Source organism: Cherax quadricarinatus, chromosome 4 (assembly GCF_038502225.1).
Source record: "Cherax quadricarinatus isolate ZL_2023a chromosome 4, ASM3850222v1, whole genome shotgun sequence".
Lineage (NCBI taxonomy): Eukaryota > Metazoa > Arthropoda > Malacostraca > Decapoda > Parastacidae > Cherax > Cherax quadricarinatus.
In genome coordinates, this window is record NC_091295.1 from 56,204,246 (window position 1) to 56,227,560 (window position 23,315).

The 23,315-nt window shown below is 40.5% G+C and overlaps 1 protein-coding gene across 4 annotated transcripts in view; it reads right to left on the reverse strand.

Annotated features, from left to right (window-relative positions):
- PRL-1 (PRL-1 phosphatase) overlaps window positions 1–23,315 on the reverse strand; it is a 434,055-nt gene that overhangs the window by 16,475 nt on the left and 394,265 nt on the right. The window lies entirely within an intron of this gene.

Sequence of the window (23,315 nt, forward strand, 5' to 3'; positions counted from 1 at the left end):
TAAGGATAGAATGCATGGAAAGGTGGAGGGGAAGACAGGGTTTGAAAGGTAAGTGGCCTATCCACTTTGGTGGAATTTAAATACATATGTGTGTGTTGCTGCAGCGAGGAGACGGTTGGAGGCAGTGGAGATGTCCTGTCTAAGGGCAATGTGTGGTGTAAATATTATGCAGAAAATTCGGAGTGTGGAAATTAGAAGGTGTGGAGTTAATAAAAGTATTAGTCAGAGGGCAGAAGAGGGGTTGTTGAGGTGGTTTGGTCATTTAGAGAGAATGGATCAAAGTAGAATGACATGGAAAGCATATAAATCTATAGGGGAAGGAAGGCGGGGTAGGGGTCGTCCTCGAAAGGGTTGGAGAGAGGGGGTAAAGGAGGTTTTGTGGGCAAGGGGCTTGGACTTCCAGCAAGCGTGCGTGAGTGTGTTAGATAGGAGTGAATGCAGACAAATGGTACTTGGGATCTGACGATCTGTTGGAGTGTGAGCAGGGTAATATTTAGTGAAGGGATTCAGGGAAACCGGTTATTTTCATATAGTCGGACTTGAGTCCTGGAAATGGGAAGTACAATGCCTGCACTTTAAAGGAGGGGTTTGGGATATTGGCAGTTTGGAGGGATATGTTGTGTATCTTTATATGTGTATGCTTCTAGACTGTTGTATTCTGAGCACCTCTGCAAAAACAGTGATAATGTGCGAGTGTGGTGAAAGTGTTGAATGATGATGAAAGTATTTTCTTTTTGGGGATTTTCTTTCTTTTTTTTGGGTCACCCTGCCTCGGTGGGAGATGGCCGACTTGTTGAAAAAAAAAAAAAAAAAAAAAAAAGTGTGTGTTGTGTTATTCATGAAAAACTGAATTCATAAGATAGGTATACCTCCTGCCCGTCAATTGCACACCACTATACCAGCTGTATACCAATGTGCCACTGGACTGGATGGATGTATACTGACTGCAATTGCCTTTTTTTTCATGCAAGAGGTCAGTCGTAAGGCTGCACCTGCAGGTGGTAGTTGAAGGTCGTTTGATGGAGGTTGGTAGCTCACCTGGAGATGGTTGGCCAAGCAGTTTCTGAGGTGGTGTCCTGCTGTAGGATGGTTGTAGATGACACACAGTTAGTTGTAAGGTGTTGACTGACAGAAGTGGGTCACCCAGGATTGGGGAGCATTAATCCATGTTACTGGACGAAGAATGGTTCTGGTGGTATCCATTCTTCTTTTTCAGGGAGGTCACTCAGGATTCTTGGTTGAGGGAAGTTCTCCTTGTGGATGAAGCATCGGACTCTTTGTTGGAGGTTCATTCTTTGGGATCTGTGGTGGTGGTGGGGGGGGGGGGGGATGCTGATGGTGTAGGCGGTCGTGTTTGATGGTTGGGGTGGGTTCTCTCTGTCGGGTACATAGAGTTCCTGCATGTCACATAGTTGTCTCTTCTTTAGTTTGTCTAGCCTGACGTTAATTGCAGTGATTCTCTGTTGTGTGTGCAGGTCTTCTGTCCCAATTCTGTCTCTGAATCTGGTGCCAGTGATAAAGTGGAGGGCTCTATTTTGGACTCTTTGGAGTTTTAGCATGTTGGTTTTGGTTAGTGACATGGGTACACAAGGGTATTCTAGCAGAGGTCTGATCATCATCTTGTACAGGTGTTTCTTGATGTGGGAGGGAGGCTGCATTGAATCGGTAAAGCTGGCAGAGGCGGGCTTTTGCTAGGTTTACTTTCTTGGTTATGTGGGATGTCGAGTGGAGTAATCTGTCAATCTCATACCCTAGGATTACTAATGGCGATTACATACTCTTGGATTACTAATGGCGATTCTTATACCTCTGATGGAGATGCCTCCTTTCTTTGTCTTCTATGGTTGATGTTAAACAGACGATGGTGCTATCTGGGTTGGTTGTGATTCTCCATTTTTTCTCCCACATAGCTGTTCTCCTTAGTTCTTTGTTCATTTTCTCCATTGTTCTCCTATGCTTGTTTGCACTAGAGATGGGGGTTGAAAAGACTACATCCTAGGTACTTTACACATACGCTGCTATGTATGATAATTATGTACGTAACTGTATTTGTGTATACCTGAATAAACTTATTTATTTATAAATTAAAATGTAAATAAATATTTACAAATTAAAATGTCAATATTTCTTATTTATACATTACGTACATATATTGTTTGTGGATAGTGGTGGTGATAGAAGCTTCCTCCACCACTAATATGTACAGCTTCTCTCAATGGCCATTATAAACCCAACAACACCAACACTTACTCCTAACATACATTACGACATTTTATTCATTCTAGAGTATATACTATCATGTTTCTGTTATTAATATTGTTATTATGTCACATTAGATGAATTGTGATAGATAAATAAGCTGTAGAGATATCAGCGTCATATTGAAGCATAATAAACTCGCCTTCCTCTCACCTGCTACATGCCCGCCACACTCCCTGCACGCCCGCTACACTCCCTGTATGCCCGCTACGCTCTCTGCTACATTCCCTGCATGCCTGCTACACTCCCTGCATGCCTGCCACACTCCGTCAAACTAACTATGTAATTAAACTAACATCTCCTCCAAGGTAAGTGAAAACATTTATTTATAAATTAAAATGTAAATATTTCTTATTTATAAATTACGTACATATATTGTTTGTGGAAAGTGGTGGTGGCAGAAGCTTCCTCCACCACTTATATGTACGGCTACTCTCAGTGGCCATTATAAACCCAACACCACCACCACCAACACTTACTCCTCTTATACATTATGACAATTTATTCATTCTATAGTATATATCATGTTTCTATGTTATTAATATTGTTTATTATGTCATATTAGATGAACTGTGAGAGATAAATAAGCCACAGAGTTTATAATAGCATCATATTGAAGTACTATTCTGTCATGCTTCCTGACAGCAGTGATGGATTAGTTGGATTTCCATTATTTTTTATGGGGAAAATTAAATTGGATAACGATAAAATCAGTTAAGGACAAGCTCTCTGGAACTTATTAATATCGTTAACCGAGGGTCCACTCTACACAGAATTCTACAACCTGGCCAACCTTAGGACGAAGACCTATGTCGACTAGTGGATGGCACCACTGTGAACCCCCTGCATCCTGCTTCACCTCACCCAACTACAGTATAAAAGCCTCTTCTACGGCCCTATGCTGTACTTTCTACAAGGTTGATGGATTGAACACATCGACTCCAGCCTGAGGGACTGATTACCTCAAACTCCTCCTCTCCTTACACCCTTCTGATTTGTACTGGACTGATGAAGCCACTGTGTGGCAAAACGTTTCTTCAATAAAGATTCCCATATGTTGCATAAGTGTCTCAATCGTGAACTTGTCGGCTTTAAACCATTTATCACATGGGACAACAGGCCTACTGCAGTGTTCCTCCTTTCTTACATTATTATGCACCCACGACATCAATCATACGGAGCCCCTTCCACTCGTATATTTGTCCAACCTCTCTTTAAAGCTACCCAAGATCCTATCAAAGTTAACCCTTTGAGGGTTTCGGCTGTACTATTACGGCTTACGACCCTGGGTTTTTGACGCACTAGTACGCCTAAATTCTAGCGCCCTCAAATCTGGCGAGAGAAAGCGGGTAGGCCTACATATGAAAGAATGGGTCTATGTGGTCAGTGTGCGCAGTATAAAAAAAATCCTGCAGCACACAGTGCATAATGAGAAAAAAAAACTGACTGTTCTTGGAATAAAACAGCGACTTTGCACTGTATTTTCGTATGGTATTTATTGTTGTATTCTACTTTTCTTGGTCTCATTTTATAGAATGGAAGACATATTACAAAAATTGAGATGATTTTGACTGGTTTTACAATGAAAAGTACCTTGAAATTGAGCACAAAGTAGCAGAAATGTTGGTTTTTTATCGAAGTTCAAAAGTAAACAAATCATGCCCAGCATCCAATACACGTCAACTGGTGAGTCTAATATTCTTTCACAAGTACGCTGATATTATTTGTACCATTTCTACACTAATGCAGCAGTCTGCATAACAGTAAATCTTCTATTTTTTGTAATAATAAAAATTCAGAGTGGAAAGTCAAAGAATTATAAGAGGGGCCTGGGGATGTGACTAATGAACAGAGAACATGTTACTTTAGTGCCAGGAATGTCTTTCTTGTATATTCTGGACCCTATTCAGAAATTGGCATCTTCTGAAATTTGTGTGAAATTGGCAAAATTGCTAAATTTTGACCATTTTATTGGATAGTTGAAATTGGTAAATGGGTGGTTTCTTGTACTCATTCGATAGAAAAAATAGAGTTCTAGCAAAATTGTTATGATCTTTGTTGACTAGTACATTGGAATTGGCCGAAAATAGGGCTCAAAATGGGCAAAATCGCCGATGCGTAAACATCATCGAGACTGCTAACTTGGCGAGAGCATAATTCCGTAAGTTTTCCATCAAATTTCATACTTTTGGTGTCATTATGATCGGGAAAAGACTCTCTATCTTTTCATAAGAAATTTTTTTTTTTTCTGAAATTTGGCCAACCCTGAGAACAAGTTTCGGGGAGGGCCTGTCGACCCTCAAAGGGTTAAAACCTTGGGTAGTATCAAATTTAGGACCTGCCAAGTATGGGCCAACAGGCCTACTGCAGTGCTCCTCCTTTCTTATGTTATTATGTACCCACAACACCCATCGTACCCAGGCCCCTCCCACTCGTATATTTGTCCAATCTTTTTTTAACCCTTTGACTGTCACGGCCATATATATACGTCTTACGAGGTACCGTGTTTGACGTATATATACTCATAAATTCTAGCGGCTTCAAATCAAGCAGGAGAAAGCTGGTAGGCCCACATGTGTGGTCAGTGTGCACCACATAAAAAAAATCCTGGAGCACGCAGTGCATAATGAGAAAAAAAAAACTCCAACCCTTTTTTTTTTAATTAAAATGCCGACTTTGTGGTCTATTTTCGTATAGTATTTATGGTTGTATTCTAGTTTTCTTGGTCTCATTTGATAGAATGGAAAACATATTATAGAAATAGAGGTGATTTTGATTGATTTTACTATAAAAAGAACCTAGAAATGGAGCTCAAAGCAGGAGAAATGTTTGAATTTTGCCAAGGTTCAAAAGTAAACAAATGACATCATTGCCCAATAAATGTCCAACTAGCCATTCTAATATGCAGTCATGAATGGGTTGATGTTATTTATACAATTATTACAGTATTGCAGTAGTCTGCATAATAGTAAGTCTTCTATTTTTTGTTTGAATAAAAATTCAAAATAGAAAGCAAGAGTAATATCAGAGGGGCCTGGAGACATGACTGATGAACAAAGAAAATGTTATTTAAGAGCCAGGAATGTCTGCATTGTTCATTCTGGACCTTATTTTGAAATTGTCATTTTTTAATTTTCGTAAAATTGGCCAAATTGCAAATTTCTGACCACATTATTAGGTAGATGAAATCGGTAAATGGGTAGTTTCTTGTACTCAATCGATAGAAAAACTGGAGGTCTAAAGAAATAGCTATGAGTTTGGGTGACTGGAACAATGGAATTAGCCGAAAATAGGGCTCAAAGTGGGCGAAATCGCCGATTTGTAAACAGCGCCGAGGTCGCTAACTTCGCGAGAGCATAATTCCGTCAGTTTTCCATCAAATTTCGTTTTTTTGGTGTCATTACAATCGGGAAAAGATTCTCTATCATTTCATAAGAAAAAAATTATTTTTTTTTTTAAATTTTGCGACACCAGGAGACATCTCAGGATTGGGGGTTGCGACAGTCAAAGGGTTAAAGCTACCCAAGGGCCTATCAAAGCTAAAACCTTGGGTAGTTTCAAATTTAGATTTTGAAAGGATATAGGAAAGTATTGGTTTGGAAATAGGGTAGATGAGCAGTGGTGACCTGTACTTAACTTTGAAGACATGTCTTGTGTGTTCTCTGTGAATCTGAACAGGATGTCCTCTCTTGAGCAACTCTACCAGCAGCTAAAGGAAGAACTGAGGGTGGCTAAACTCGAGATACAGCGACTGACTAAGGAAAACAAGAAGAATCGTAGTAATCCTCCTCTTGAGAATCCTCAAGCCAAGAAAGGAGCCAGGACAGTGGCTGGAAAGCATAGGACAAAGTTAAGGATCAAGAGGACAGATGGAGAGGTAGAATCAACGAAGATCCAGGAAACTGTTGTGGAAACATTGAACCCATTCTCAGTGCTACCCAATGAATGTGAGTCGACTACTGGGAACATTACGACAAACGATGCCAAGGAAGTGAAGCCAGCCTGTGAAGACATCCCAGCGAAGACCATCTCTACTAAGACTGTCAAGAATGTCATGCACACTGCCAGTTGAGGTAAGAACATTGTTTTAGTTGGGGACAGTCAGATTAAGTTTATGGATAGGGCTTTTTTGTCTTAGGGATAGAAATAGGAGGCAGAGGGTGTGTTTTCCTGGGGCTGGGATGAAGGATATTGTTAGCCGTCTGGATGACATTATGAGAGGTAATGGGAGCAATCCTATTATCTGTCTCAGTGCTGGAGGCAACGATGTTGGCAGATGTAGGAGTAAGGACCTGATTAGCAGGTATAGGTCAGCAATAGAGATAATTAGGAGGAAGAGTGGGAACCCTGTCATATGTGGTATTTTGCCAAGGAGAGGAGTTGGAAATGAATGGTTGTCCAGGGAAATTGGTGTCAATTGCTGGCTGGACAAATGCTGTAAGGAAAATGCGGTAACATTCATTGACAACCGGGACCTCTTCTATGGCAGAAATGACATGTATGCCAGGGATGGGGTTCACTTACCTAGGTTTGGGGTGGGAGCACTGGCCAACGCAGTGGAGGGAGCTGTTAGATCTTTAAACTAGGAATAGTTAGTGGTATGGGTTTTGGCGGGAAAACAGTGAAGTCCCAGTGTAGTAATATGAGTACTAGGAGAACTAGTAATAGGCAAAATGAGGTGGATATTGGAAAGCCAGTGGCACTAGGTGACAAGGACAGGAATAGGTTTAGTGTAAAAACAGAAAGGAGCAGGAAGGGTAAAGAGAAAGGAGGGTCCTTAAATATATATATTACACAAATAGTCGTAGTGCTAGGAATAAGATGGACGAGTTGAGACTAGTTGCTAGTGCAGGTAGCAGTGATGCATTTGCCTTAACTGAGATGTGGTTCAATACGAAAAATCGGGACATGCCTGCTGAATGTCACATACACGGTTTTAAATTGTTCCAAGTAGACAGAAGTATCGGGAAGGGGGGTGGGGTGGCACTGTATGTCCGAGATTATTTGAACTGTTGCATAAAAATGGGTATTAAGTCTGAAGTAACACATACAGTGTGTTTTGATAGAATTTTCAGAGGGACATGAAAAATTGATTTTTGGTGTGATATACCATCCCCCAAACTTAGATAGGGACCAAGGGAGACTACTATGGGAGGAAATTGTAAAGGCCACAAGGCACAATAACATAGTAATTCTAGGAGACTAACTTCAGTCATAGTGATTGGAATTTCTTGACTGGGAATTTAGAATCAAACGACTTCTTAGTAGTAGTTCAGGATTGTTTTTTGAAGCAGTTTGTGACAGAGCCTACAAGGGAAAATAACCTGCTTGACTTGGTTCTAGCAAACAAGGAAACCCTTGTTAATTTAGAAATTACAGAGGAACTCGGCACAAGCAATCACAAACCAATTACCTTTAGCACTGAATGGAAGTATGACAGTAGGGATAATTCAGTACTGGTGCCAGATTTTCGCTTAGCAGATTACAATGGGCTTAGAGAACACTTATCATCTGTGTACTGGGGTAATGAAGAGAGCTATCAGTATGACAGCTTTCTTAACACAATACATGCTGCCCAAAGGACATTTATCCCATATAAGGAAATTAGATTGAATAGAAATGACCCCAAATGGATGAATAATAGGCTCAGATATATTTTAGGACAGAAAAAAGGAATTTATAGGCACATCAAGAGAGGTGAGGGTCATCTTATGAATCGGTATATTGACATTAAGAGGGACGTTAAAAAGAGCTAAATGGGACTATGAAATTAAAGTTGCTAGGGATTCAAAAACCCAAAAAGTTTTTTCGAGGTTTATAGAACAAAAGTTAGAGATAAGATAGGTCCCCTTAAAAATAACTCTGGGCATCTCACTGACAAGGAGAATGAAATGTGCTCTATTCTTAATAATTATTTTCTCTCGGTTTTCACTCAGGAAGACACTAACAATATCCCAGTAATTAATTTTTATAGTGAGCCTGATGATCAATTATGCAATATCACAGTCACTACCGAACTGGTCATCAAACAGATAGACCGGTTAAAGCAAAATAAATCCCCAGGCCCTGATGAAATTTTTTCAAGGGTTCTTAAAGAGTGTAAAATGGAACTTTGTGAACCAGACTAATATTTTCAATATCTGTCTTCAAACAGGTGTAGTATCTGATATGTGGAAGATGGCTAATGTAATTTCTATTTTTAAAGCAGGGGACAAGTCGTTACCATCAAATTACCGCCCAATAAGCCTGACCTCAATTGTAGGCAAATTACTAGAGTCAGTTACAGCTGATATAAGAAGTCATCTGGATAAGCATAGCTTGATTAATGATACTCAACATGGATTCACGAGGGGCCGTTCCTGCCTATTTCATTAACCTTCTTTAATAAAGCTTTTGAGGCCGTTGATCATGATAAAGAATTCAATATTGTTTATTTAGATTTTAGTAAGGCTTTTGATAGAGTACATCAGAGACTGTTAAAGAAAGTGGCAGCTCATGGCAATGTGGGAAAAGTGCTGTCATGGATCGAATCATGTTTCACCAATAGGAAGCAGAGAGTATGCTTAAATGGGGTTAAATCCAAGTGGGGATCTTTAACAAGTGGCGTTCCACAGGGATCAGTCTTGGGCCTGTTGTTGTTTATAATTATCAATGGCCTTGATGAGGGAATTACTAGTGATATGAGCAAATTCGCCAATGACACAAAGATAGGTAGGATAATTGATTCAAACGTAGATATCAAGGAACTTCAGGAGGATTTAGACGAACTCAATACCTGGTAAGAAAAGTGGCAGATGCAGTTCATGTAGATAAATGCAACATTCTGAAGCTTGGGAGTACCCATAATCCCAGTACTTATTAGTTAAATAACATAGAACTTAGCCATACAGATTGCAAAAAAGGACTAGGGGGTTACGGTAAGCAGCAACCTTAAACCAAGACAGCAGTGCCTAAGCATATGAAATACGCAAAGCAAACATAACTGGGATTTATATCTAGAAGTGTAAGCAACAGAAGTCCAGCAGTTATTTTACAGGTTTATACATCATTAGTAAGGCCTCACCTAGATTACGCAGCTCAGTTCTGATCTCCATATTACAGAATGGATATAAATTCGCTAGAAAACATCCAGCGTAGAATGACTAAATTAAATACATAGCATTAGAAATCTTCCGTATGAAGAACGATTGAAGACTCTTAAACTACGGTCACTTGTAAGACGAAGAATAAAGGGAGACATGATCCAAGTATATAAAGTGGAAGATGGGTATTAACCCTTTCAGGGTCGAGAGGCCCTCTCCTAAACTTGTTCTCAGGGTTAAAAAAAAAAAAAAATCTTATGAAATGATAAGAGAATCTTTTCCCAATCATAACGACACTAAAAGTATAAAATTTGATGGAAAACTTACGGAATTATGCTCTCGCGCAGTTAGGTGTCAACGATGTTTACGCGTCGGTGATTTCACCCAATTTGAGGCCTATTTTCGGCCAATTCCATGTACCAGTCGACAAAAATCATAACTGTTTTGCTAGAACTCCATTTGTTCCATTGAATGAGTACAAGAAACCACCCATTTACCAATTTCAACTATCCAATAAAGTGGTCAGAAACTGGCAATTTTGCCAGTTTTGCACAAATTTCAAAAGATGCCAATTTCCAAACAGGGTCCAGAATAAACATGATACATTCCTGGCACTAAAACACTATTTTCTCCATTCATTAGTTACATCCCCAGGCCCCTCTAACATTTCTTTTGCTTTCCACTTAAGAATTTTTATTCTCACAAAAAAACAGAAGATTTACTGTTATGCAGACTACTGGGTTAGTGTAGAAATGGTATACATAATATCAGTGCACTTGTGAAAGAATATCAGACTCACCAGTTGACGTGTATTGGACGCATGGCGTGATTTGTTTACTTTTGAACATTGGCAAAAGTCAACATTTCTGCTACTTTGAGCTCAATTTCAAGGTACTTTTTATTGTGAAACCAATCAAAATCATCTCAATTTCTGTAATATGTCTTCCATTCTATAAAATGAGACCAGGAAAACGAGAATAACCATAAATACCATACAAAATTACACTGCAAAGTCGCTGTTTTAAACCAAAAACACAGTTGTTGTTTTTTCTCATTATGTACTGTGTGCTGCAGGATTTTTTTTTTATACTGGGCACACTGACCACAGACCCATTCTTTCATATGTAGGCCTACCAGCTTTCTCTCGCTAGATTTGAAGGCGCTAGAATTTGTGTGTACTAGTATGACATATCAGATCACTTTTTAGTTGTAGCTACACAGAGTAAAAGGTAGATGGGATACAAGGAGAATAGAAGCATCAGGGAAGAGAGAGGTGAAGGTTTATAAACTAAAAGAGGAGGCAGTTAGGGTAAGATATAAACAGCTATTGGAGGATAGATGGGCTAATGAGAGCATAGGCAATGGGGTCGAAGAGGTATGGGGTGTGTTTAAAAATGTACTGTTAGAGTGTTCAGCAGAAGTTTGTGGTTACAGGAAAGTGGGTGCGGGAGGGAAGAGGAGCGATTGGTGGAATGATGATGTAAAGAGAGTAGTAAGGGAGAAAAAGTTAGCATATGAGAAGTTTTTACAAAGTAGAAGTGATGCAAGGAGGGAAGAGTATATGGAGAAAAAGAGAGAGGTTAAGAGAGTGGTGAAGCAATGTAAAAAGAGAGCAAATGAGAGAGTGGGTGAGATGTTATCAACAAATTTTGTTGAAAATAAGAAAAAGTTTTGGAGTGAGATTAACAAGTTAAGAAAGCCTAGAGAACAAATGGATTTGTCAATTAAAAATAGGAGAGGAGAGTTATTAAATGGAGAGTTAGAGGTATTGGGAAGATGGAGGGAATATTTTGAGGAATTGTTAAATGTTGATGAAGATAGGGAAGCTGTGATTTCGTGTATAGGACAAGGAGGAATAACATCTTGTAGGAGTGAGGAAGAGCCAGTTTTGAGTGTGGGGGAAGTTCGTGAGGCAGTAGGTAAAATGAAAGGGGGTAAGGCAGCCGGGATTGATGGGATAAAGATAGAAATGTTAAAAGCAGGTGGGGATATAGTTTTGGAGTGGTTGGTGCAATTATTTAATAAATGTATGGAAGAGGGTAAGGTACCTAGGGATTGGCAGAGAGCATGCATAGTTCCTTTGTATAAAGGCAAAGGGGATAAAAGAGAGTGCAAAAATTATAGGGGGATAAGTCTGCTGAGTATACCTGGTAAAGTGTATGGTGGAGTTATTATTGAAAGAATTAAGAGTAAGACGGAGAATAGGATAGCAGATGAACAAGGAGGCTTTAGGAAAGGTAGGGGGTGTGTGGACCAGGTGTTTACAGTGAAACATATAAGTGAACAGTATTTAGATAAGGTTAAAGAGGTCTTTGTGGCATTTATGGATTTGGAAAAGGCGTATGACAGGGTGGATAGGGGGGCAATGTGGCAGATGTTGCAAGTGTATGGTGTAGGAGGTAGGTTATTGAAAGCAGTGAAGAGTTTTTACGAGGACAGTGAGGCTCAAGTTAGAGTATGTAGGAAAGAGGGAGATTATTTCCCAGTAAAAGTAGGCCTTAGACAAGGATGTGTGATGTCACCGTGGTTGTTTAATATATTTATAGATGGGGTTGTAAGAGAAGTAAATGCGAGGGTCTTGGCAAGAGGCGTGGAGTTAAAAGATTAAGAATCACAAAGTGGGAGTTGTCACAGTTGCTCTTTGCTGATGACACTGTGCTCTTGGGAGATTCTGAAGAGAAGTTGCAGAGGTTGGTGGATGAATTTGGTAGGGTATGCAAAAGAAGAAAATTAAAAGTGAATACAGGAAAGAGTAAGGTTATGAGGATAACAAAAAGATTAGGTGATGAAAGATTGGATATCAGATTGGAGGGGGAGAGTATGGAGGAGGTGAATGTATTCAGATATTTGGGAGTGGACGTGTCAGCAGATGGGTCTATGAAAGATGAGATAGAATTGACGAGGGGAAAAGGGTGAGCGGTGCACTTAGGAGTCTGTGGAGACAAAGAACTTTGTGTTTGGAGGCAGAGAGGAGAATGTATGAGAGTATAGTTTTACCAACGCTCTTATATGGGTGTGAAGCATGGGTGATGAATGTTGCAGCGAGGAGAAGGCTGGAGGCAGTGGAGATGTCATGTCTGAGGGCAATGTGTGGTGTGAATATAATGCAGAGAATTCGTAGTTTGGAAGTTAGGAGGAGGTGCGGGATTACCAAAACTGTTGTCCAGAGGGCTGAGGAAGGGTTGTTGAGGTGGTTCGGACAGGTAGAGAGAATGGAGCGAAACAGAATGACTTCAAGAGTGTATCAGTCTGTAGTGGAAGGAAGGCGGGGTAGGGGTCGGCCTAGGAAAGATTGGAGGGAGGGGGTAAAAGAGGTTTTGTGTGCGAGGGGCTTGGACTTCCAGCGGGCATGTGTGAGCGTGTTTGATAGGAGTGAATGGAGACAAATGGTTTTTAATACTTGACGTGCTGTTGGAGTGTGAGCAAAGTAACATTTATGAAGGGATTCAGGGAAACCGGCAGGCCGGACTTCAGTCCTGGAGATGGGAAGTACTGTGCCTGCACTCTGAAGGAGGGGTGTTAATGTTGCAGTTTAAAAACTGTAGTGTAAAGCACCCTTCTGGCAAGACAATGATGGAGTGAATGATGGTGAAAGTTTTTCTTTTTCGGGCCACCCTGCCTTGGTGGGAATTGGCCAGTGTGTTAATAAATAATAGTGATACCAACCCTGGCGTGCAAGCCGTACTAGTACGGCACCGACCCTGAAAGGGTTAACAAAGGGGATATAAATAAGATTTTGAGGATATCCCTACAAGACAGAACCCCCCAATGATGGATTCAAATTAGGTAAGTTCAGATTTCGAAAGGATATAGGAAAGTATTGGTTTGGTAATAGGGTAGTTGAGTGGAATGGTCTGCCTAGTAGGATAATTGAAGCTAAAACCTTGGGTAGTTTCAAATTTAGGTTGGATAAGTACACAAGTGAAAGGGGTTGGATTTGAATGGGACTTGCACACGAGTAAATAGAATTATCGAAGCTTATTGCTTGGGTAGCATTTATTCTGTTAGTGGGTTGGATTTGTGAAGGACCTGCCTAGTATAGGCCAACAGGTCTACTGCAGTGTTCCTCCTTTTTATTATGTTCCTATGAGTGGAACAGTGCCTAGTGGCATTATTGAGGCTAAAACCTTGGGTAGTTTCAAATTTAGGTTGGATAAATACACAAGTGAAAAGGGTTGGATTTGAGTGGGACTTGCACACGAGTAAATAGAATTATCGAAGCTTATTGCTTGGGTAGCATTGAAAATTGAGCTGGGCAAACATTCTGTTAGTGGGATGGTTGTGAAGGACCGGCCTAGTATGGGCCAACAGGCCTGCTGCAGTGTATTATTAGTACGTACGTATTATAATAATAATTTTTATTATTATTGATTTAGGGAACTGGAGCACAGATCCAATTCCCTAGATCAAGAGCCCCTCACCAAGGGCCTCCCCTATGGGGGTAGTTCGCATCCTGAAATTTCATTTGTATCCAGAAGCAAAAAATCAACTGAGCAACTGTTCGTATCCTTAAAAATTCGCATGGTGGGGCTTTCTCGAGCTGAGGTTCCACTGTATAGGTTAAGGGGTCAAACACTGCAAACCTCACTCAAGGAAAATGATCTTGGGTTAAGTACAATACTGAGCACATCTCCTGAGGTGCACATCAACCAGATAATATAACAACATAAGAAAGGAGGAACACTGCAGCAGGCCTGTTGGCCCATACTAGGCAGGTCCTTTACAATCCTTCCCACTAACAAAATATTTGCCCAACCTAATTTTCAATGCTACCCAAGAAATAAGTTTTGATGATTCTATTTACTCCTTATGCAAGTCCCACTCCAATCCAACCCCTTTCACTCGTGTATTTTTTATTATTTTTTATTATTAACACATCAGCCGATTCCCACCAAGACACAGTGGCCCGAAAAAGAAAAACTTTTATCATCATTCACTCCATTACTGTCTTGCCAGAGGGGTGCTAATGTATTTATCTAACCTAAATTTGAAACTACCCAACATTTTAGCTTCAATGACCCTACTTGGCAGACTGTTCCACTCATCACTACCCTATTTCCAAACCAATACTTTCCTATATCCTTTCGAAATCTAAACTCATCTAATTTAAATCCATTATTGTGGGCTCTTTCTTGGAAAGAGATCCTCAAGACCTTATTTATATCCCCTTTGTTAATACCCATCTTTTACTTGTACACTTCGATCATGTCTTCCCTCATTCTTCGTCTTACAAGTGAATGTAATTTAAGTGACAATCTTTCTTCATACCGAAGACTTCTAATGCTATGAATTAATTTTGTCATTCTTCGCTGAATGTTTTCTAACTAATTTATACCCATTCTGTAATATGGAGACCGGAACTGAGCTGCGTAATCTAGGTGAGGCCTTACTTATGATGTATAAACCTGCAAAATAACTGCTGGACTTCTGTTGCTTACACTTCTAGATATAAATCCCAGTAATCTGTTTGCTTTATTACATACGCTTAGGCATTGCTGTCTTGGTTTAAGGTTGCTGCTTACCATAACCCCAAAGTCCTTTTCGCAATCTGTATGGCTAAGTTCTACATTACTTAACTTATATGTGCTAGGGCTATGGACACTACCAAGCTTCAGAACCTTGCAAGTATCTACACTGATCTGCATCTGCCACTTTTCTGACCACGAATTTAGTCTGTCTAAATCTTCCTGAAGTTCCGTGACATCTACGTTTGAATCAATTATCCTACCTAAATTTGTGTCATCGGCAAATTTGCTCATATCACTAGCAATTCCCTCATCAAGGTCATTGATATATATTAGAGACAACAACGGGCCCAAGGAAATAAATGATATAAAATACCGACACAATGGAAATATAAACACATATGCAGTGTAATGTGATCCTTTATTGACAACGTTTCGCCCACACAGTGGGCTTTTTCAAGTCACAAACATATCTACCTGGGGTGGAAGGTACGTGAGTATTTATAGTCAGGTTCAGAATGCTGTGGTCAGGTGGAGAATGCTGCATCTGATGATGTACCGAGTGGGGTTATAGAGTCTTAAATCTTGGGTAGCTTGGAAGGGAGATTGGATAAGTTTGTGAGCAGACCTTCTGCAGTGTTCTACCATTCCTATGCTCTTATGTGGGATAGCGATAAAGAAGTTTCTTGGCAAGTGGTTCAGCTATGTTATAGAAGCCATTGTTCTGGTTGAAGTTGTCGGATATAGAGATAAGCGATGATTCCAGGATTCTTCGGTATTGAGTGTTGTCTTCTCTGGCGATAAGTCTCGAGTTTCTGTAGCTTATTAAATGGCTGTGTGAATTACGGTGTTGTACACAGGCATTCCTTGCATCGTCAGACCTGCTTGCGTATTGGTGTTCTAAAATACGTGTTTGGAGGTCCCTTGATGTTTTGCCCACGTATAATTTGCTGCAGTCATTACAAGGGATTATGTATACCCCTGCAGAGGATGGAAGCTTGTCCTGTCTATTATTGGTAATGTCCTTGATGGTTGTGGTTATGGAGGTAGATACTTGGAATGAGGTGTCAAACACTGCAGTAGAAATGGATCCTTTACACACACAATACCTGGACCTTCTCCTAAAAGCTTACTCACTTCACAACAGATAAAATTTTCTTCATGATTGCATCCAAGAAATGGTCTTACCAAGTACTCCTCCTCCTCAAATTGCCAACGTCAAACCTCCTTTCTCTGCTACAGCTCGGACCTACCTGGAAGAGTGTGGAGATGACTTAAACAATGCTACAAAGGAAGCTTTTCTCCAAGCCAGAACACTAGGCACAGCACTCCGGGGCAACATGAACAGACGCACCGCCAAAATCACTCGCAGCAGTTACCACATCGAATGTTCAACAGAAGATCAGACTTACTAGGAAACTACAAACTCTCTGCAATAATAGTCACTGGAAAAGTTTAGGAAGGCTTGAAATTATTCAAAACCTTTCATCTCGTCCACTGTCAACCACTGAAACTGAAGCCCTCAGCTTAGGCCTCAAATTCGCAACAGGAATTACGAAACCAAAACAAGACTTCAATTTAGGCGCCAAAAACTACAGACACAATGACTCCGACTTCCAAAAAGGTTATCTTCAAGGCATCATCTCAGCAGCCATCTCAACACGCAGTTCCCCAGTCATACCTCGACATTACATCATGGCACTTAACCCTTTGACTGTTTTGGTCGTATATATATACGTCTTACGAGCCAGTGTTTCTGACGTATATATACTCAATAATTCTAGCGGCTTCAAATCAAGTGGAAGAAAGCTGGTAGGCCCACATGTGAGAGAATGGGTCTGTGCAGTCAGTGTGCACCACATAAAAAAAATCCTGCAGCACACAGTGCGTAATTAGAAAAAAAAAAGATCGTTTTTTTGGATTAAAACGCCGACTTTGAGGTGTATTTTTGTATAGTATTTATCAATGTAGAGTGGACCCCCAACCAGCGATATTAATCCGTTCCTGAGAGCTCATCGTTAGTCAGAATTATCGTTAGTCAAGTTAATTTTCCCCATAAGAAATAATGGAAATCAAATTAATCCGTGCAAGACACCCAAAAGTATTGAAAAAAAATGTTTTTTTACCACATGAAATATTAATTTTAATACACACAAACTGAAGATTACATGCACTGTTATATGACACTTACCTTTATTGAAGATCTGGTGATGAATGATGGGATGGGAGGAGGGGAGAGGTGTTAGTGTTTAGAAGGGGAATCCCCTTCCATTAGCACTTGAGGCAGCAAGTCTTTTTCTGGGGTTACTTCCCTTGTTCTTTTAATGCCACTAGGACCAGCTTCAGAGTCACTGGACTTCTGTCGCACAACATATCTGTCCATAGAGGCCTGTACCTCCTGTTCCTTTATGACTTTCCTAAAGTGGTTCACAACAGTGTCAGTGTAATAGTCACCAGCACAGCTTGCAGTAGCCGTGTCAGGGCGATTTTCATCAAAAAAGGTTTGCACTTCAAGCCACTTTGCACACATTTCCTTTATCTTAGAAGTAGGCAACTTCTTCAATTTCTCTCTCCCCTCCTCTGAAGCAGTTTCCTCAGGTGTGCCCTCTTGCTGTTGAAGATGATCTAGCAGCTTATCAGTGGTTAGTTCTTCACTGTCCTCCACCACCAACTCTTCCACATCATCCCCACTAACCTCCAACCCCAAGGACTTCCCCAATGCCACAATGGATTCCTCAACTGGCATAGGATTCTCAGGGTTAGCCTCAAACCCTTCAAAATACCTTTTGTCTACACATTCTGGCCACAGTTTTTTCCAAGCAGAGTTCAATGTCCTCTTAGTCACTTCCTCCCAAGCCTTACCTATAATGTTTACACAACTGAGGATGGTAAAATGATCTTTCCAAAACTCTCTTAGAGTCAGTCGAGTTTCTGAGGTCACTACAAAGCACCTTTCAAACATAAGCTTTTGTGTACAGTTTCTTGAAGTTGGAAATAACCTGCTGGTCCATGGGCTGCAGGAGAGGAGTGGTATTAGGAGGCAAAAACTTCACCTTAATGAAGCTCATGTCCCTAGAAAGTCGCTCTGCCAAGTCTGAAGGATGACCAGGAGCATTGTCTAATACCAGGAGGCACTTAAGGTCTAATTTCTTTTCGATTAGGTAAATTTTCACATTGGGGGCAAATGCATGATGTAACCAGTCATAGAAAGTCCCTAGTGACCCATGCCTTACTGTTTGCCCTCCACAGCACACACAAATTAGCCTTGAGGACATTGTTTTTCCTGAACACTCTGGGAGTTTCAGAGTGATACACCAATAAAGGCTTCACTTTGCAATCACCACTAGCATTGGCACACAACAGAGTAAGCCTGTCTTTCATAGGCTTATGTCCTGGGAGTGCCTTTTCCTCCTGAGTAATGTACGTCCTGCTTGGCATTTTCTTCCAAAACAGGCCTGTTTCGTCACAATTAAACACTTGTTCAGGTTTCAGTCCTTCACTGTCTATGTACTCCTTGAAGTCCTGCACACATTTTTCAGCCGATTTGTGGTCCAAACTGGCAGCCTCACCATGCCTTGTCACACTATGAATGCCACTACGCTTCTTAAATCTCTCAAACTAACCTTTGCTGGCCTTAAATTCACTCACATCACTAGTTGCTGGCATTTTTCTAATTAAATCGTCATGCAACTTCCTAGCCTTTTCACATATGATCGCTTGAGAGATGCTGTCTCCTGCTATCTGTTTCTCGTTTATCCACACCAGTAAAAGTCTCTCAACATCTTCTATCACTTGCAATCTCAGTTTCAAAAACATAGTTGCACCTTTGGCAAGAACAGCTTCCTTGATTGCCGTTTTCTTGCCCACAATAGTAGCGATGGTTGATTGGGGTTTATTATACAACCTGACCAGCTCAGAGATACGCACTCCACTTTCATATTTATCAATGATCTCTTTCTTCATCTCCATAGTAATTCTCACTCTTTTTGCTGTAGGGTTGGCACTAGAAGCTTTCTTGGGGCCCATGGTGACTTATTTTGCAGGTGCAATCACTAAAAAGGCTGTGATATAAAACGTTCCAGTTGTATGTTTGGAAGTGACCACGGTGGCTGGCTGGCTTGTAAACACTGGCACCAAAGGGACAAGTGAGGCGCGCTCAGGCCAAAGTGGACGCGTATGGTAAGGAACGAATAGCGCTGGTCGGGTTTTTAAGCGCTAGTCGAGGCAAAATTTTTGCGTTAAAATGTATCGCTAGTCAGATTTATTGTTAATCGATGCCATCGTTGGTCGAGGGTCCACTGTATTTGCGTTTTCATGGTCTTAGGTGATAAAATGGAAAACATATTACAGAAACAGAGATGATTTTCATTACTTTGACGATGAAAACGACCTTGAAACTGAGCTCAAAGTAGCGGAAATGTTCGATTTTTACCAATGTTCAGGAGTAAACAAATCACACCACACGTCCAATACACATCAACTGGGGAGTCTAATATTCTTTCACTAGTGCACTGATATTATTTATGCCATTATTACAATAATGCAGTAGTCTGCATAACAGTAAATTTTGTATTTTTTTGTATGAATAAAAAATCAAAATAGAAAGCAATAATAACATAAGAGGGACCTAGAGATGTGACTAATGAACAGAAGATATGTTATTTTAGTGCCAAGAATGTCTACCATGTTTATTCTGGACCCTATTTTGAAATTGGCATCTTTTTTAGTTTGCATGAAATTGGCCAAATTGCCATTTTCTGACCACAATATTGGGTAGTCCAAATTGGTAAATGGGAGGTTTCTTGTACTCAGCTGATAGATAAAACGGAGTTCTAAAGAAATGGATATGAGTTTGGTCAACTGGAACAACGGAATTGGGTGAAAATAGGGCTCAAATTCAGCGAAATCGCCGATACGCATATGTCGCCGAGACCGCTAACTTCGCGGGAGCGTAATTCCATGAGTTTTCGACCAAATTACAAACTTTTGGTGTCATTACCATCAGGAAAAGATTCTCTATCATTTCATAAGAAAAAATAATTTTTTTTTTTTCAAAAATTTAGCAACATAGAATGACAGTTTCAGAAAGGGGCCTGAAACAGTCAAAGGGTTAAAGGTTTAGCAGAAGACACGACCATCAGGGTCACCACCGTTGATACAGGAGGTGGTGGTGTTATCATGAACACTGATGATTACAGGAACAAAATGCTCAATCTACTTAATGACTCGGATACCTACAAACCTCTCACAACTAACCAAGTGGACAACCTTACTAAAACTTTTCTTCAAAGGACTCGCAGCATTCTGAGGGGCTCAGAACAACGGAAGAAACTTTTGAACACCATACCCAGCAACCCCAGACCTGCCAGAATGTACGGCCTGCCTGGCAAGCCTGGTATCCCACTGAGGTCCATATCCTCGGGAATAGGCAGTGCTCCCCACCAACTCTCAGGAATTCTCGCAAAACACCTCTCTAAACTCTTGGGCACCATCAGTCCAGCACATCTCAAACACTCGGGTGATCTTCTCAATCGCATTCGCAACATCAACATCAGGAACAAGAAACTTTCCAGCCTTGACATAACTTCCCTATTCACCAAAGTATACCTATTACACAAGCCATCGATCTCTTGCGCAGGAAAATTGACGATTCACTTGATCTTCCAGCCAGCGAGTTCATCGACCTCGTTGAACTATGTGTTGGCTTTACGTGTCTCTTTCGAAAATCACCTCTTTCAGCAGACTTTTGTACTATTCATGGGTTCGCCACTCAGTGCAGTCCTGGCGAACCTATACATGGAACATCTGGATGCCGAGCGTTTCTCCACCATTATTCCTTCATCTGTCACCTGGCTCCGTTATGTTGACGACATTCTTCTCATAACTCTTAGACGCTTCAACATTCAAGCTCTCCACGACAAGCTCAACCAGGTCGAGCCCTCAATCCAGTTCACACTTGAAGTCGTCAACACTTTTCCTTTCCTTGATGTTCTCCCCTGCAAAGCTGACCATGAACTTTGTTTTAAAGTCTATCGAAAACCCACCAATCAAAACGATCTTCTCCACTTCTACTCTCACCACGACACCAAAATTAAACGTGGTGCAATTATAGGCTTCTTCCTGCGTGCACTAAGAATCTGCAGAAATGAGTTTCTTGAGGAAGAATGCACTATAATTGAACAACTATTTTCTGAACTCCACTATCCTCGTCACTTCATCAGAGACTGCAGACGACAGGCATTAAACATCTTCAACACACCCAGAGAAGACACTGCCGAGAAGAGATGCATAGTCCTCCCCACCAACTCCATTGCCAAACACGTTTCCAACATCTTTTCCAATACCTCACTCCAAGTATCTACCTCCACAACCACGACCATCAAGGACATTACCAGTAATAGACAGGACAAGCTTCTATCTTCTGCAGGGGTATACATAATCCCTTGTAATGACTGCAGCAAATTATACGTGGGCGAAACATCAAGAGACCTCCAAACACGTATTTCAGAACACCAATATGCAAGCAGGTCTGACGATACAAGGAATGCCTGTGTACAACACCATAATTCACACAACCACTTAATAAAGTACAGAAACTCGAGACTTATCGCCAGAGAAGACAACACTCAATACCGAAGAATTCTGGAATCACCGCTTATCTCTATATCCGACAATTTCAACCAGAACAATGGCTTCTATAACATAGCTGAACCACTTGTCAAGAAACTTCATCACTATCCCACATAAGAACATGGGAATGGAAGAACACTGCAGAAGGTCTGCTCACAAACTTATCCAATCTCCCTTCCAAGCTACCCAAGATTTAAGACTATAACCCCACTCGGTACATCATCAGATGCAGCATTCTCCACCTGACCACAGCATTCTGAACCTGACTATAAATACTTGCATACCTTCCACCCCAGGTAGATCTGTGTGTGACTTGAAAAAGCCCACTGTGTGGGCGAAACGTTGTCAATAAAGGATCACATTATACTGCATGTGTGTTTATATTTCCAACGGGCCCAAGACCGATCCCTGTGGAATGCCACTTGTTACAGATCCCCACTCGGATTTAACCCCATTTAAGCATACTCTCTGCTTCCTATTGGTGAGCCATGACTATCCATGACAGCACTTTTCCCCCAATGCCATGAGCTGCCACTTTCTTTAACCCTTAAACTGTCCAAGCAGATCTACGTTCACATGTGTAGTGCTCCAAAAGTAGATCAATTTTTTTTATATATTTTCAATAAAAAAAAACGTAGATCAAAGTTTTTTTTACACGTTTTCAAATGTAAAAAAAAAAAAAAATAACTTTTTTTTTTACATACTTTCAAATGTTGAAAAAACGTAAATCTACGTTTGGACGGTTTAAGGGTTAACAGTCTCTGGTGTGGTCCTCTATCAAAAGCCTTACTAAAATCTAAATAAACAATATCGAATTCTTAATCATGATCAACGACCTCAAAAGCTTTACTGAAGCTGCAACATATGGGCACCTGGCAAACCTGAGAATAGCATTCCGATAACTCAGTAAGGAATTGTTCAAGACTACACCGTGTATGTTAGGCCCATACTGGAGTATGCAGCACCAGTTTGGAACCCACACCTGGTCAAGCATGTCAGAAAATTAGAAAAAAGTGTAAAGGTTTGCACTTTCTCTAAGGGGAATGTCCTATGAAGAAAGGTTAAGGAAAATCGGCCTGACAACACTGGAGGACAGGAGGGTTAGGGGAGATATGATAATGACATACAAAATGCTGCAAGGAATTGACAAGGTGGACAGAGACAGGATGTTTCACGGATGGGACACAGAAACGAGGGGTCACTCACAATTGGAAGCTGAAGACTCAGATGAGTCAGAGATGTTAGGAAATATTTCTTTAGTCAGAGTTGTTAGGTAGTGGAATAGTCTGGCAAGTGATGTAGGAACCATACACAGTTTTAAGACAAGTTAAAATACAGCTCACGGAGCAGGGAGAGAGAGGACCTTGTAGCGATCAGTGAAGAGGCAGGGCCAGGATCTATGCCTCAACCCCTGCAACTGCAAATAGGCGAGTACACATGTAGGTTTTTCTTTTTTCTTAATAGTTCTTATTCTTCTATATTTCCTCTATTCTTCATGGGGAAATGCAAAGAATCTTTCCTCCGTAAGCCATGCGTGTCGTATGAGGTGACTAAAATGCTGAGAGCATTGGGCTAGTAACCCCTTCTCCTGTAGAAAATACTAAGAAAGTGAAGAAAAACTTTATAAAACTAGATGAAAATATATACAATAAAAATACAAAATATTGGGTGACCAAAAACCTTAGAGAATGCAATTTAAAACTTAAATATCCCCTGGTACTAGAAAATGTGCCTTTGTTAAGAATTGCTGATCAGTCATGAAAAGATACAAACCTGTTCCACTCAATAAAAATATAAAAACTAGCATGAAAGGTTACTCTGCTGCAACACAATAAAAAAAAATTCCAATTACACATCTTAGTATATTTTGCAACCAAGC